At 37.5% G+C, this 18,325-nt stretch overlaps 1 long non-coding RNA gene across 1 annotated transcript in view; it reads left to right on the top strand.

The window, feature by feature from the left end:
* Positions 1–3,045: 3,045 nt before the first annotated feature.
* The window catches only part of LOC148214635 (uncharacterized), a 32,085-nt gene continuing 16,805 nt past the window's right edge, over positions 3,046–18,325 (top strand). Inside the window, exon 1 of the long non-coding RNA XR_015797847.1 lies at positions 3,046–3,115. This is a non-coding gene — a long non-coding RNA (uncharacterized LOC148214635). The remainder of the gene's footprint in view (positions 3,116–18,325) is intronic.

An 18,325-nucleotide genomic window follows, 5' to 3' on the forward strand; every position in this document is an offset into this window, starting at 1 on the left:
ACAAATAGAAGACCTTTGGATGTCATGGGGATATACTGATGATACCATGACTCTAGGGAGGGGGCAAAATTTTCAGCCCACATTTTTTAGGTTTGGAGAAATTTTTATACAGTAAAATAGCTGCTTTAAACAGTAAAGTAGATTAAAACTCCTGTTTTAATCCACATTCTAAAACTACCTCCGATGCAAGACACAGGTAGTCCTTGTTTAGTGACCACAATTGGGACTGGCAACTCAGTTGTTAAGCAAAACAGTCACTAAGTGACTGTCCTTATGATCTTAGTTCAGCTTTCCTTTGCTTTACAGACCTGCGAAGATCGTAAATGCAAGGGTTGGTCACAAAGTAGTTTTTCATCACCATCGTAACTGCGAATAGTCACTAAATGAGGCAGTCACTAACTGAGGACTACCTGTAATTCAAAAAGCAAGTTGGATTACAGATGTCTTTTAAATGTTCCGAGTACTTCATAGATGTTATCTCAGTCATCCTAGAATTATTGTAAAACTAAATCAGTGTAATAATCCACTCCTATAATTTCTGAAGCCAAAATAGTCAAGCTGATAGAACTGACTTTGAAATCTGAGCATGGCTTATGTGTGCCATTCATCATGATCATGCTCAAGCACTTGTTGCCAGCAAATGGAAATCAAATAGACTTCCCAGAGTTACTTTGGAACTGGGCAGCACCAAAATCAAATTAATAAATACACAAATACATTTAGACATTCAAAATATAAAGTAAGAGCCAGAAATAATGTTTCAAGGCTTTTATAAACAATGTTAGCAATAGGATTTAATATGGAATAATTGAGGTATATACAATATTATGAACTTTTTCCAGCATTAGTTGAAAAGATGGACTATAGCCAAGTATATACTGGTTTGGGGCACTATTCCAGTTCAATGCTAGATTCATTCAGAAAGAGGGTTTGAAGTAGAGGTACAGTTTAATCTGAGAACATTTCAGAAAATTAGAATAGTTTGCAAATTGTAGTCCAGGGAACATGAGTGACCAGGGACGGAGTGACAGTTCTGGTTTTAGAAACAAGACAGTAGACACTGACCTACTTGGAAATAATGAACAAAACCCAGTGCCAGTGAAAATAGATACTACATGCAGGGAGGCAAAATTCTCCAGCCAAGTTAGAACGCACTGTACCTTCACTGAGTAATGCAATTTGGGATGTAGCTGAAAATGGCAAAAAAAAAACCCACCCACACTACAAGGTAGCTGGTTAAGTTCCTGACTAAATTATATACCTGAAAGGGTATATTTACTTTCCTTCCTAAAAGTGTTCTCGCTCACCTGCATTATAAAAGTTAAGCTCTGACCTTTGGCAAATACAGGCAAAACATGTCTACCACTCCTAAAACTAAATCCCCCAGTCTATAAACAGCACATGCTGCAACTGTAAGGTTTGCTAGTATAAAATAAAGTTGGTGTTGTCTGAAGTGTACAAATAGGGACAACAGCTGTACAATAATTCAAGCAATAGCTAATGTTATTCCTGAGCTCCTGGTATATCTATCATAATCAAACATAGCAGGGCATCTCTTATGAGGCCATCTGTTTGCAAAAAACACCAAGAATCAGAATGAATTTTCACCAGGTTTTTCCCACCAACCTGAGCTCCTCCAAGTATATTGAGACTAAAACCTCCTGTATTTGTGATAACATTGAAAATGCTTGCAAATTATAAAATATGACATAATAAACCATTTTGTGTACAGTTATCTATTTTGATATTATAAAACAGCAATCATGGGCAGCCCCTTAAGCAAACATATAATGCACAACTTTGACTGACTTGTCATTGTTCTCAATATCTTTATATATTGAGCAAATATATATCCAAATTCTTCTCAAATATTTTGGACTACCTTTGTTTTGTTGCATATCTGTCTGGGGGAGTTTCAGGCAAAGAAATTCTTAATTAATTATGAAGAGATTGATGAGTAGTGCAGAAATATTGAAACCGATAGCAAAACATAATGTTCAGGACTATAAATTTTTTTTCCTCCCAACATCATAAAGTCATCTTTGGCAAGGATTTTGGGCAGCTTTTTTCCCCAATTCTGCAAAGTCTAAATTCTAAAGCTAATTTATCATTTTAAACTAAATATGTGGTGAAGAGCATTTTTCCCCAAAGTCCCACAAGTCAAATTGTGTAGTGTATAATTATAATGTGAATAAGACTTCAGACAGGAAAGTTTTCTCTAGATCTTTCTCTAAACATAAATCATCTTTCTTTGAAATAAGGAAATTAAACTGCTCACATCCAAATTCTAGCTTACTACAATTTTCTAATATGTTTTCCCTCACTTATCCCAGGGATCAGAAATCTGTGGCTCCTTTCAAGTCCCTTTTTTGTAGCCAGTATTACTGAAAACTGATGGCACAATTTCATGTCATTTCCAGATGAAGAACAGATGACAACTATAGGGTAGGATAGAATAGACGTATCACAGTTTAAAAGAATTTAAAAGCACTCCCAAATCAACCCAAGACTCATCCTTGCTCATGTGTGCGATGTAGCTCCACTCACTTTGTAGCTTTCCATCCACAACTCTGTATATAAAGTGCATGACTATGAAAAAATTGCCCCTCCATCAGGTAATCTCCAGTTTCACTTTGGTCACCCCACTTCCTCTGTCCCTACATGTTGTTTTGCTGCACTCTGCAGAGTCCTCCCCCATGTTGCCAGTTGTCATTTCCAAGTTTCCTCTCTTATTATCATCTAGTGACCCCCTCTCCCTTCCCCTCTGCCCTGCGAGCTGGTTGGGAATTCTCCAAATCCTCTTTATTTACTTAAACCATATTTTAAAAAATGGATCTAAGAAGAGGAAGCAGAAATTAGTTTATCCAGAACAAGGAAAGAGGAGACATAATGCTCAACTTCAAATAAACACTCTAATGAAACCTTATTTTAATAATGGATTTAATAGTGTTATTTTGGGTGGTTGGGAATCAACCGACTTTTGCCTGGGAAAGTCTCCTTAATTTATACTATGTGGCTGAGGATCCACCTTCCTTTCTTTTTTACAGAAAGCCTAGATGCCATTTCCGGAGGCAAAGCAATTGACAATCTATGTACTTGGATGTGATGTTGCAATGTAAGTATGGAAAGGGGAGCTTGTGTTATGATGTGCATTTCATGATTTTGACATCATTGTGGACTAGAAATGGATATCTCTGAAATTAGGTAACTGTACATACAAATTTGGACTGAAATAATTTCTCTTAGTTACAATTCTTTCATCTGTTAGTCTTCTGTTGCTTTGAATTTATAAACTTCAAAAGCAAGAGTCCTATACTTTATTAGGGAAAAAAATCAAAATCAGGAGAGAGTTTGGGGGCTCTGGCTGGAGACAAGAACTGAAACATATATTCAGTATTACATATCTGGGCAGGAAATTCTGACAAAGTACAGATGAGATTGTATTTCTAAAATGGGAATTCCATATAGGGCCGGAACTAAGTGTAAGCCCACCCACCCCAACCACATGCGCGTCTCCTGAGTGACCCTCTAGAATGGCTACTCTGTCAGGCTTACCAGCCACCAGCAAAACCTGTGCCAATTAGTAGCAGGACTACAATGATCTACAGTAAATTCCTATGAGCTATCAACCATTTTGGTGTTTCCACAACCTTCTGAGGTACCATTTGTCTCAAGCAGAGTGAGAACACCAAACAGTATTTTCCTATTCCCCATATGTCACTCAGTAAATCCAGGCCACAGGGTAGAACGAAGGGGACAGGTTTTGGCAGGAAACTAGGACTCCTGACAGTTAACTGAAGAATGCAGCTGCTGCTGTTGCTGTTCCTGGACATGAGTCCATGAAAAGAAGAGTCAGCCAGAAACCATAAATCACTTTTTCAGAAGGATTAATCAAAGAAGAAAAGGTAATAAACCACATCCCAGACAATCAAATGGACAGTTTTATATCTGGACATAGGTATCTAAGCTTCCTAACCTCAACAGTCTGTGTTTAAAATGGGTGCTTACTGTTATCAGTGAGAGTCATTCTTCACCATTAATTTTCTAGCCCAATATTATGCCATTACTTATATGTCTATGATACAGTGAAGGCAAAACTGTACCAGTGATTGTTAGTCTAGGAATGACTAGTTTTAGACTGAACAGAAAGGGTAGACTACCTCAGGTTTAACTGATTTCAAAGATGAATCTGCAAGACTTATTTTTTAAATACTATTTAATTAACCAAGCAAAGTACTTTCTCTCCATGCTTCTCTACTTATGTACCATTTTAGGAGGATTGGAGGAGATTTTACAAAAAATGTTTTCAAAGTTGCCAAAAGCTTTTGAGCAAAGATGCTGTTTAGTTTGCTGGAGTATTTGATAAGGTTTGATTTGTGATATTCCTGAGATTCAGACAGATGTCTCTTATTGCTCTACAACTTCCTCCTCCTGCTTCCCAGAAAATCCTCCCAGAAATTCTTTCTGGGATTTCTTTCTGTTAATTTACCTGATATATTTGATTTTATTGCTTTTTGTTTTTTTTAATAATGTTTGGTTTTATACTACTGTTGTGAGCCACCCAGGCTAAGAATCTATTACTCTATTTATACTTCAGTATGAACACATCTACTCATAGTAAAGGATAAGAATAGGATTTGGTTTAAGATGTTATTAAACATATAAATTATACTGAAATGTCAGCTATTGCTTATATTATTCAAAGTAATATTTTATCTAAATTTGCTTTGATTTTCCAGTTTGTAGATAAAATTTAGTGCTGTCCATGCAAAGTCTTTCAAACACAGACATGGTTTCATCTTATTTGTTTCTTCCATGGGTCTTGATACAATCTGCTCACTCAAAAGTGAGCTGAAACATGTCAAATACTGTGGAGTCCTTGGGGTTTTTTCTGAGCTTGGTTCTTTTCTTGCAAACATTTCATCACCCAGCTAGGTAACATCTTCAGTGCTAAAATGGGATGAGGTTTGCTCTCTATTTATATACTGTGGCATGCCTTGCCACAGTATGTAAATGGGGGTGGGGGTTTTGTTTTGCTCCTCTGGTAGTTCCTTGATTGGCCTATGTTTACTGCTTGATTGTGTGCCTGGTGGAAACCTTTGCTTATCTGGGTGATGATTGTTGGTGAGAAGATCTTCTGGTCTTTTGTCTCTTTTGAATAGTATGTAGATGCTGTTTACCTCTATGAGTCTGTTAATTGGTGCCTTGTCTGAATACCAAGCTTCTAAGAATTGTCTTGCAATTTTTGATTTAGCTTGGCCTAAAATTCTGACAGTTTCCCAGTTAAAACTATGGCTAAGTCTGTCCATGTATTGTGAGATTAAGGAATTTTCATCATGTCTTCTGACTGCTAGCTGGTGCTTGTGGATGCACTCTGCTAGTCTTCTGCCTGTCTGTCTGTCCTACATAGTGTTTGTTAAGTCCTTACACTGTATGTTGTAGATGACTCCTGTTTTTTCTTCTTGGGCTACTGGGTCTTTTGGAGTGATTTTGTTGGTTTGTGTGCTACAGAGATGCCATGTGGTTATAATAGTCTGTTGGTGGTTTCTGAGACGTTTCTGATGCATGGCAGTGTGCTCCTTTTCATAGCTTGTGTAGGTTGTGTTGTAGTAGGTTGAGTGGTCAGGCACTTTTTGATAAAATAATGTGGATATCCATTCTGTTGAAAGATGTTGTATAGGTGGTCTTTTTCCTTTTTCTGTTCAGCCGGCATGGCACAGCGAACGCCGCTGCTCAGTTTCACCTAGTCAATTTCACCGCCCCAGGTGCAGGCAGAGAAAAAGGGGAAGTCAGCCAAACTGCGAGTTAATGGGCAACAGGTGGCGGCAGTTAACTCCAGCCAAGAGCAGATACATTGTATCACCACAGCCTTCCCTCAAGTGCCTCAGACAAAGGGAAGCGCCGTGGCTCTGAAGAGCAGCTATCAGCGTGAAGTTAAGAACTCCCGGCTTTACCTGCAGAAGGAAAGCCTAACGAATACAACAACTACACAAACAATAGACAGCAATCAAGAGGACAGAAGAACCTGCCATTTGGGTGAGGGGGAGATTACTGCATCAGTAACTAGGCAATGAGTAATCAGTAACTAGGCAACAGGGGAAAGCATGGGAACAGGGCACCTATAAAACACTATGTGAGCTATGCCAAGCCAACCCTGACTTTGTCTGTACCTACCTATTCACACTCTAGTAAACTTCTTTGCTGAACCTGCATGTCACCAGAGTTTCATTGGAGTTGAATGGGGTAAACCTTACAGCTGCAATGTGTTTGTGCTCGCTTGAATAATGTTCTTACACAGCTCCTCTTGTGGGAGGTTGGGTTGCTACTTTGGTAATGGAGCACTTGATTGGTGTGGGTTGTCTTCCGATAAACTTGGGTTTCTAATTTACTGTTGTTTCCTCTGCTGATGAGGATATCCAGGAAGGGTAGCGTGTGGTTGTTTTCTTCCTCCCTGTTCTCTGTTTCAGATGCATCACAGAGATTCAGTTCAAAAATGTTTCAGGACATAGCAAAATCATTTGTCCCAAAAGGAAATGTAGAACTTTGGTTTAATTTAATACAGGGAATTATATAAGGTAACATTTTAAATAGAAAATATCAATATACACTGGTCAATAATCAAAATATCATTTTGAGAAAAACTGCCTCTCTGGAAAACTCTTTCTCCCACCTCCTGAAATAAAAGGAATGTACATTAACACATGCTTTTAGTGTGAGAAAGAAAAAAACAACTGCACACCTTAACAGAGCAATGACTTCTTACACAAACATGAGCTATCACAATACTGTTGAAGTACCTGGATTGCTATGGGAACTTGAGCAAAAAAAGAACCAATGATTTGGACTGGATCATAGTCAATAACATTAAACACAACATTTATTTTTAAAGCCCTCTCCATTACAGAACAGTGAACATTATAAAAATAAATTCAGTATAACCCTTTTAAGTTTTGCCTTGCCTAGCTTTGGATCAATGCAGTAGGTAGAAGATTAACAAGATTAAGACTGTGATTGTATAGGAAAGGGTGTTTTTGGTCCTCTAATACAGTTTTATAATGATGTCTACTAGAATGACATTAGCAAAACTAAAAGGGTCGCCAGCATTTGGAGCAATTGAATATAATAATGGTTACTGCTAATTTAATGGTTAGTTTTGGTTCCTCATTTAATTATCTCTCTCATTCTTCATCACCCTTTCCCCTCTGAAAGCTGTGCTAATTAAGGCAAGCTGTGATCCTGGACCTCTTTAATTTCTGGCTGGCTTCTTCTGAACAAGAGTTGATGTTCACCGTTCATGTTAACATTTTGATGCATAAGAGTGAACAGTGATGTAACATCAAATGTGATGTTGGCTCTTTACCTGGATCAGTAATGACTTAGGTTAAAGCCCCCTTATTAATGAATTGTACACATCTCATACATAGAAGACATTTATTTACAGTAATATTTGTATACATGTATGTGTTTGGTTGTGTGAAAAAAAAGTAGTGAAATCAAAAAAAACTACCTATGGACTTGTGTATGCATGAATATAAGTTGGTTGTAGTTTTTAAGATAGCAAGGCAAAATCACCAGCTTGCCTTCCACAGAAAAACACAGCTGGTCAAGAAGTAAACTTCTCCCACCAAATGAGGGTAATACAAGTTTTGTTGTTGTTGCCAGAATGAACAAGAATGGGTTTTTTACTGCTTTGGATTTCATGTACTGGGTGCTTTTCTTTGCATAAACTAAAAAATAGTTAATAGCGAACAGAAAGAAAGAAAAAGAAAGAAAGAAAGAAAGAAAGAAAGAGAAACAAACAAACAAACAAACAACTAGGACTGCTATACTGCTTATCTATGATAAAAATAAAGTAAATTAAAATAAGATGTTGTCCTGTCATTAGAATGTGTAAACATCTGAGCAGTGATCCTCTTAAAATATGGGGAGTGGGGAGAAGTTAAGAAAGTATATTTTTAACTATGGCAATTTCTAATGGCTTATAGGAGCAAGGAGCTACTATAGTAACTGGAAGACTTCTTTCTACAGTATCTGTTTAAGAAGCACAAATATGAATGAGCCCCAGGAAGCTTTGTGAACAGATGAGATTTGATTAATGCGTCTTTTCCTGTTGCATCCTTCTTAATACCTTTAGATTCAGTTAGGTATCTATCAAGCCAAATTTACTTGCCATGATAGGTCTGTGTGTATGCATCCTTTTCACAAGCAAACTGCATCCCAGCAACTCCTTTGTGCCCCCAAGATCTCCTCAACTGGCAGGACTAAATTGTTGACCTGGTCTTCAGGGCTCTGTGGTGGTCTTAAGGGCAAAAATAATTGTCCTAAGCTTTGCAGAGGCTTCAGCCACCAATTTCATCCTTGAAGTCCTTGAAACTGATTTTTTCCATGGGGTGTCATAAGTGTCTGTAATGCTTAAGGTACCCTCCTCACCCTTTAATATTCCTCAAATCCTTACCTCTCTTAACAGGTTGGGCAATGGGAGAACTAGCCCATCAGAAATACATAAACTACTACTTGATATGTGGGTGTCTATATTAATCCTTCAATTGTACCATTCAATTGACCATCTGTAAGGATGCAGTTTTAAACACTAACACTGAAACTTCTGTGCTGATGTTCAAAAAACTAATGCCTGCTAAGTGAGGCATTCCCTGTAAAGGATGATAAAATGTAAAAACAAAACAAAACAGTCCAACAGAAATATCTGTAAGAGGAGGGGACTTTTTCCAACCCCCTTAGCAGATGGTGTGGTTTTGTGTTGCTGCTTTTCTAACACATTTGCTAATATCAAGCAATATCTCTTAGTACAAAGTCCAAGACAGAAACAAAGCCATTTTCTATCTCTGAGTATTCTGATTTTCTTTTTTGCTTTATTAATTTTGTTATGTATGAAATGTGTTTCTTCTAACATTCCCTGTGAAGTTTTCTCTCCTTTTTCAGTGTTACAAAACTGTCATTTGCAGCTGTTGCCAAACGGATGTGATGTCATGACCTGAACACATAGCCTTGAAAGAACTGTTATTTGAAACAGCTGCTTGAAAGAAAATAACAAAAGAGCTTTCCTTCCATAATGGGGTTTTCAAAAGAGCAAAGAAAGAGAGGACATGATTAGTAACGTGGTAAATAAATTCCACACAATGTCCTTTGGCAAATATTTTGCCATCCTGTGACTGCTAACCAAAGGTTTTGCTAAATGTCAGCATCTTTGCTTGCTGCCTTTTAATATGCTCTCTTTTTCTCTTGTTTTGAAGGAGAAAACAGTGTAACTTGTGACACACACTCTTGATTCAGAAAGAAATGCAAACAACTTTGCTTGGACAGTTTCAATTAGACATGGGTCTGAGCCACAGTGTCTGTGTATGGACTTTTCCAGTGCTTAAGGGAGTTATTGGAAAGGAATCTAAGTCTCTGGGCTGCATCCTGGAATATCATGGCCAGGGAAAATATTCCCATCAGGAGATGGACTTTTCCTACTGCTATTGCAGAACTGCCAGATTCTTTTACAGATCATGTCATTTGGCTGTGCTTCCAGAACTGGCCCAAACTGGAAAAGAGAGAATATAAGAAAAAGCCCTCCAAAAGAGAATAACAGCAGGCAATGGACACTATCAAGAGGATTATGGTCCTGCTTTTGCAACCCAATTGGGCAGTAGTGATCTATTCCATCTCAGCCAGAAATACTACATGGGATAAGCTGCATCCTGTGTAACGCAATTCTTACTTGTAATACAGCATCTATTTTCAGAAATCTGAGTTGTCAGTTTTACCTGATCTTATCAAGAGCCTGTAAATTACCAAGAGTTTCAAACTGGAATAGCCTTATTTAAATAATGCTCACAGTACAATTGTTTCTGGTTTATACCAGGTTCCAGTATACTCACATTTCTATGTGGAATTATTCTGCCTGTGATGAGCCACCACCTTAGTCATGCTCTATTTTCTCTTTTCAGCTGCACTTAAAGAAATTTTTTAAGATAAAAGATACATTTAGGAATATATTTCCCTTCCAGAAAAAATACACTTTTAACCTTTAAAAGTGCATTTTCAAATCAACTGGTTTTCTATTCTTCAGAAAGACTAAGAGAAACAGGAGGAAATTGACATGACTTAAGTTAACACATTTATTTCCTCCTCTTGCTAACTGTTCCAGGTGATTTATAGTGTATATATAAACATAAAAACAAAAACACATAGCTCAATAGATTCACCCAGTCCTTGATCATGGCCACTACTCTGACTCTCTTGAGAGAGGCTGCAGTTATGGGAGAGAATTCTGCATGTGTGTATATCAGTACATCTCTGGAATGAGGTCCCTCATGAGATCCATGTGGCTCCCACCCTGATGATATTCTGGAAGCCCTTGAAGCCTTGGCTGTTCTCCCAGGCCTTGGGTTAGGGTGGGTGGAGCTCCTTGTTAGATGTGGTTTTTTGTACATGTTTTGCATTGAGCAGCTGGATCCCATCTTGTCTATTCTGTACACTGTTTTGTTTGTTTGTTTGTTTGTTATATTGTGAGCCACCCAGAGTCGGTTTGGAGTAGCACCAAAATCAAAATCAATTAATCAATCAATAAATGTTGCTTTTCTTTATGAAGAGATTATGGGGCAACAATCCCTTGTGTAATTATGTCTGAGTGTGCATGACTTCTCCCTCCTTCTCCATTGCCTTTCTTTTCCCATCATCAAGCAGTGGCCTTGTCAGAAGTCTTCAGCACTGCAACAGTGAAAGTGATGATACCTTTGTTGTATATATTGCTTAATGAAGGTAGGAACTCCTGGGATTCTGAAAAGCCCTTAAGACCTGGCTCTGTTCCCAGGCCTGGGTTAATGTGGGTGTGATCTATTGGTTGAGCCCCTGTCATATTGCTATTTTATACTGTCTATACCATTTCTTGTTCTAGTTATTTTAGTCCAGGCTGCCTCTTCATGTGGGTTTTAATTGTTTTAACTGGTCTACTCTTTTTATGAATTTTGTAAACCATCCAGAGTCTTTTGGAGTGAGTGGCCATATTAAATCAAATAAATTAAATTAAATTAAACTTATCATGGTTAATGTACCTACAAATTACTAGAAGAATAAAAAGTGATGTCTAGAAAGAAGATGACCCCTTGAGAAAGATGACAGAATTTGAAACACATATACAGAATCAAGCTCCTCTGTTGGATGCATCTTTAAACTATTACTAAATATGATACAGAGACATAACAAATTAAAAACTGCATGATAAAGTGGATGTGAAAGTTCAAAGAAGCATTTACAGTGGAACAATGGGAAGCCCTATGGAAAAAAGATCCATGAAATTCACTTCAAGCTACAATTTTGAGGGAAAATTGGCACAAAATGTTTTATAGATGGTATATAACCCCATCAATTATAAGATGGACAAATCATACAATAACAAATGCTGGAAATGCCATAATAAACAAGGAACATTCTACCACGTGTGATGGTTATGTAAAAAAACTCAAAGGTATTGGAAGGAATACACCAAAACATTCAAAACAATTTTTTAAAATAAAATTTGAACTGAAACCACAAATATTTTTATTAGGAACAATTCCAGACAGCATAAATGAAAGTATCACAATCTACTAGGATATATGCCCATAGTGATGAGAATGAATTTGGCAAAACATCGGAAAAGTTTTTGGAAACTCTAACCCTAACCCTGCTGACAATACAAGAATGGGAAATCAAAACTGGAGAATACACAATGATGGCAAAACTGACTGCATATATTCATAAGAAAAGTTTAACTAAGTTCAGGTAGGAGCAGCTCCCTTACTTACAATACATCACATAGCAAAGCAGGTTTAGACATTTGGAATACATTTTTTAAGAAAAAGAGTTAACACCTCAATTAAAAATATCAGGTGAAACAATTTAAATAAATATAAGCAACAAGCTCCAATATTTCAAGAAAAGTAAAAATACTTAAGTAGAGATTAGTGGCTAGGGACAGTGGAAGGGAAGGGGAAAATTAGCTATCAAAAGTTCTTAATATTTCTTTCAGTATCTCACTTTTCTGAATCTATACTCTTTATTCTTTACTATCAGCTTGAAGAATGTATAGTGACTATATGTATAAAATAGTTTCATTTTTTTTTTAAATATACTTTTGTGCAGTCAAGTGAAAATATTTTTGCACGAGGCTCATCCTTTTGCCCCATTAAACCCACACAAAATATAATACTCTTTCGGGACCTTGAAACATTTTTTTGGGGGGGCCCTTAAAACTTAAGGAATATTTTCAAGACAAGAAACAAAATGCAGACATACAGCCATCATCAACCAAAGCAACCTGTGACAACATTGAATGACAGATCACACTGCATTTTTACCTTGAACCTTTTCATGAACAATCTAAAGCAACAGTCATCAATAAAAGTCTTCCTTTACTCAACAATTTCTCAGAGCAGAACAAGATGCCATCCAAAGCCTCAAGAAGTAACACTGATATCATAATGGAAGAAGCTGACAAAGGAGGGACAGATGTCACCATGAATAAGGTAGATCATGGCAAGGAAGCTGAGAAGCAACTCTCCAACATCACATGCTACCAACTTCTCTCCTCAGATCCTCAACAACATTTCAGAGTGAATTGTGCAATCTGATGAAAGAATTTCTTAAGGGCATACAAAACCATATCTACATGGAAGCACCCCAGGAGTCCCAACCAGGCATCTACAACCTACATCCCAAGATACAGAAACCAGGCAATACAAGCTGTCCCATTGTCTCAAGCACTGGAATTATCACAAATGGAATATCAGTTTTCATGGACTCTATGCTCAATACTTTTCTGCTTATGCCACTAGCACTCCCAGCTACATAAGTGATACCACAGGGTTCCTAAGAAAATTAAACTCTACAGGCAATCTTCCTAATAATACTATTTTAGTCACCGTGGATGTTGAGGTCATACCAAAATTCCCACAAACATGAGCTTCAAGCTATCAAGAACATCATCACTGAAGCCAAAACAACATGCCTTGCCACCAGACCATGTGACTTTGTACTCACCTATAACTAGGTCACTTTTAGCAATAATCTGCATCAATGGCACGGTCATGGCTACACGCATGACTCCTCAATATGCCAACATCTTAATAGCTGACTAGAACAATGCTTTCTTACCCCATGAATCCCATCCTTTACTTGAGATTCATTTATTACATTTTCATCATCTGGACCCATGGAATGAATCTCTCTTCAAATTCATGATCACTTCAACAACTTCCATCCCACCATCAACCTCAGTCTAGGCCTGTCTACAGAAAATGTTACTGTAAAACTACATAATGTATACATAAACACAACATTATAGAAGAAATCTACATATCACCATGGATACCTACATGCTTTCTGCTTCCACTCAGAACACACCAACAAATCTATTATCTATAGCCAGGTTCTATGCTACAACCATGTTTGTTCTGATCCACATGAAAGAGATTCTCAACTGATGGAATTAAGCTATGCATTCAGAAGAGTGGACTTCCTACCCAATGAGATCAATAGACAAATCAGTGGAGCCAGATTAGTTTCCAGGGAGGAACTGAGTAACTAAATATTAAAAGAAACTAAATATTAACTAAATATTAAAAGAAACAGAACAGCAGAGTACCATTGGATGTCATCTACTATCAGCCCTACCTAGTGGACCAGACCAAGAAACCATGTAGGCCTAAAACTAATATTATTAGAATGGCTATAGTAGCAGAATCTTGCAAGTTTGAATGTGCTTCCCCTCTTCCCTCTTTTCTTTTCTTGGGAATTAGGGAAAACCTGGCTGACAGGTTTTTGTAAACTTGCCTCTTCAAATGGGCTTAAGCCACATTTATCTGCTTGTTGCCTTTCCTTTCTTTGTCAAGGTCATCCTGTACACTCTCTACAACTACAGCTTACAGTTCAAACCATTCAAATGCATTATTAATAAGCAAGACCTGGACAATGACACTCCCAATTTTTCAGGCAATGGGCAGCGGGCCCATACTTGCATACAGACCCCCACTCAAGCTAAAGCAGATACTCACAAACAACAAGAAACAACAGGACAATAATGCTAACATGGGAACCAGACTCTGCAACGACCTATATGTTTATTTTTCCCCACTTCTACACCAGCAGCACCATCACAGGCCTCAAGAAATATGGACACAATATTAGAGGCACCTTCATGTGCTCTTCCTAATGTGATAAATGCCACATCTGCAAATAATGCCCCTTTGGATTCTACAAAAGATAAATGGACAAACTGCACAAAATAAGTAACGGACACACATTTGACATCAAGACTCAAAGAAAAAGGACAAAGTAGTATCAAAATATTTCAACGTACCAGGATACTCTATAGCAACCTCAAAGTGACTGCTTTTTAAAAATTGGACTTTAAGTTGAATCTGTAGTAAATATATTTCTGTACTGTTGTTTTTCTATAACCTGGCATGAGGGTTTGGTAACACCTTTAGTAATCCACAGTCATGAAAGTTCAGAATAATCTGTTCCTCTCAGTGAAAGGTCAACTGCATTTCTAAAAAGGTTGTGAAATTCTGTTTATTTGTCACTGCCATCCACTGTGCAATATTGCAGTCTCTACAGTTTAGTGTAGTATCCATGTCACTTCACTTTAGCTTGATTTCTGTTTATTCATTACAATGCAAGAGATATTGGAAAGAAAGAAATTATGTAAATGATCATGGGGATTCTGTCTATCTATCTGACTGTCCATCAGCAAGATATCGCTCTGAAAACTGAGCAGAACAGGACCAAATTTAATGTGATGAGAGAAGACTGTAAAAGAAAGACTGACATTCTAAAGAAAGTCCTCTAATCCATTCACCTAGGAGAGGCAGTTGGGCAATGACTAAGACCGTTGCTAACTATTCCATTCTAAATCTCTCTCGGTCAAGCAATCCAGAGCCTGCCCTGTGCTTTCTAGCACAAATGTACACAGAAACCCAACAGAAACACATAGGTGCAACATATTAGTTTATTATATAGAAGAAGATACAGATGCCTCCTATGACCATTCTGAGTGCAGTTCAAAATGCTGGGTTTTATTTTTAAAGCCATTCATGACTTGGTTCCAAAGTATCTCCAGGATATCTTCCAAGTATCTCCAGGACATCTTCAACTTCAAGTCTTGCCTTACTCAAGAAGGATGGCCCAGGAGAAATCTGCTACAGTCAGCCTCCACTTTATTAGTGTTTTGTAAATTGCTCAAAACTGAATTATTTATAAGAGCATTTGGGATTTTTAAAAATTATTTTGTAGGGTTTTAAAATTAATTTTAGTATCTATTTTTAAAGTTTTATTATTACATTATCAGTGTTACAACATGAACATTTTAAAGTACTGGATGATTTTGTAAGCTGCTGAGAGTCAGATGATTACAGTGGGTGACAAATTTAAGAAATACATGAATAAAATTGCTGGTAAATGGTTTGGAAAGAATTCTGGAAGTCAAATTCTGTATCCTTTTCCCACTTGGGTGGAGGCAATGATCGTGGTATGTATATGAATATGCTCTGATTTTTTATTGTTAATAAACTTAATCCAATGCAAAATCTAATCTATATATTCCTAATCAGGCCTATCATTAGCAGGGTGAACCCTATTATATATATATATATATATATATATATATATATATATATATATATATATATATATTTAAATGGGGATAACTGTAGCTGTGCCTAGGGAATTGGACAATTTTATCAAAATATATAAAAAAACAGTGACAGGATAGACCTCCACCAATTAGTGGAGTCTTAATTATTTTTTTAGTCTTAATTACTTTTTAATTATTTAATTAAAATTAATTATTATTTTTTTAGTCTTATTTTTTCTGGAATATAATTATACCTTGAGGCTTTGCTCCTTTTCAGATGACCAATCTCTTTTTTTTAATTTCAGAGCCTGAAACAATCAATCAGCAAGGAAATATGGCAGCACTAAAATCAAACAGGACAGAGTAGCTACCATTCTTATGATATAGTGACTGAAAATAAGCTGAAAATAAACAGAAATATGACAGACCTCATGAGATATGTATTGGCCAAGCTGGCCTGCAGAAAAAATGCCTCCCTAAGGTCCAGGTAGCAGTCTTCTTTTTGTTGTTTTAACAGACATCTAGATCTAGTGGAACTTTGAAAGAGCCTAGAGTTATGAGTCTTAAAAATCTTCATAAGATCTTTTTTTTTTCTTCACTGCACTACTGATCAAGCTCTTAGAGACAGAAGTGTCTGAGGGTCCAACTCTGTCACACTTATTTTATAACAAGTTTGAGGATCAGTTATGAGATTATCTAGATATATATTGTACTAGCTTGGTAAATTTTGTGGCCTTTTGGAACTGATGGAGTCAATGGAAAATAGTTGTTCTCAGAGCAAAGGTTAATGTTATGTTATATAATTAATCAAGCTATGAGAAATTCAAAGTCAAAGGTTCACAGTATGGATCCATACCAGAATGGTTATGATATTCTCTTGGAATATTGCTCTCCATTGCACTATTTAGGATGAGTAGGTCTAGCTACTGTGCCAGACATAAACTGTCCAGGTTACTATTAGCATCCCTAAAGGAACACATTATTATATCAGGAATATTCTCATTTTCCAAGGGACATCTAATTAAAAGCATATAGGATTAAACCAGTGATCCCCATTCTGGCATAGGCAGATCACCCCCTATAATTATGTACATGGAGAGTATAATTCTAGGCAATTGGAAATGGATGATGATGATGATGATGATGATGATGATGATGATGATGACGATGATGATGATGCTATCCATTCAATTGTGTCCAATTTTCATTGATTCTATGGACCACCTCTCTCCACATTTTCTGATCTTGTAGAGCTTCTTTCAGTTGTTTTATGCTCTGGTTGGTGTTGGCTTCGATGGTATCTAGCCACCATGGTTTCTGGTGGCCCCGTTTACTTTTACCACTGAGCATTTCAAGCATAACTGCCTTTTCCAGTGAGTTTGATCGCTTGACCTGGCCGGAATTAGTAAGGTGGAATTTTGTGATTTTGCTTTCCAATAATATGTCTGGTTTTATACACTCCAGAACCTGCTTGTTCGTCACCTTTGCTGTCCAAGGAATGAGCAGGAGCCTTCTCCAACACCACAGCTTGAATGAGTCAATTTTCCTCCTGTCTAATTTTTTCATGGTCCAACTTTCCCAACCATAGGTAGCTATGGGAAACACGATAGTAAGGACTAATCTGCATTTAGTTGCCAGGCTGGTGTCCTTGCTTTTCTGTATTCAATTCACATTCATCATTGCTGTGCAATTCGACACTATTTCTGGACTGCATTCACTGCTCTGATCAATCTGCAATCCTAGTAAAGTGAATTCTTGCATGCATTCAATCTCTTCACTGTCAATTGCTATTTTGACATTTCCATTTCTCACAGTGGTCATGAGCTTGGTCTTTCTGATGTTCAAGAAGAGGCCAAATTTCTCCCTTTCTTCTTTAATCCTTTTGATCAGATGTTTCAGGCCTTCTTTGGTTTCTGAGGGGAGAGTTGTGTCATCAGCATAACAAAAATTGTTGATGTTCCTTCCTCCAATCTTTACTCAGATCACTGATTGATTCTTCAAGTTCCAGATTCCTCATGATCACTTCGGCATACAGGTTGAATAAGAAAGGTAAAAGAAAACAACCTTGCCATACTCCTTTCTCTATCCTGAACCAATCAATGTCTCCATATGGTGTTCGCACAATGGCTTCCTGATTTTTGTGCAGCGACTGCACCAACTTGACCAGATGTGTTGGCACCCTCAGGTCTTCTAGGGCTCTCCACAGCTTGTCATGTTCGACACAATCAAAGGCTTTCTTGTAGTCAATAAAGCAGATGTATATTCTGATATTCTTGAGATTTTTCCGTGATCCAGAATATATTTGCAATATGGTCACGAGTGCCACAACCCTGAAGCCAGCTTCAACATCTGGTAATTCCCTTTCAGTGGTCAGTGCCAGATGTTGTTGTATGATCTTAAGGAGAATCTTGCTAACATGAGGGATGAGGGCAATTGTGCAGTAATCGGAGCAGTCCGTGGAGTCGCTCTTGTTTGGCAATGAAATGAACACTGATTGTTGCCAGTCCTGTGGCCATGTGTTCATTTCCCAAACTTCCTGGCACAAGGCTGTGATGGTTGTGGGTGGAACAGGCCACAGCAATTCTGCATGGATGTTATCAACACCTGGGAGCTTGTTGTTTGGCAGTTGGCTCATTGTGCACACAACTTCTTCCTGAAGGATGGCTGGTTCTATTCCTGCTTCCCTTTCCCCATCATCCTGTGGAGGCT

Source organism: Python bivittatus, unplaced genomic scaffold, assembly GCF_059951505.1.
Source record: "Python bivittatus isolate LINGU-HERP-01145 unplaced genomic scaffold, Pbiv_v1 ctg000610_np1212, whole genome shotgun sequence".
Classification (NCBI taxonomy): Eukaryota; Metazoa; Chordata; class Lepidosauria; order Squamata; family Pythonidae; genus Python; species Python bivittatus.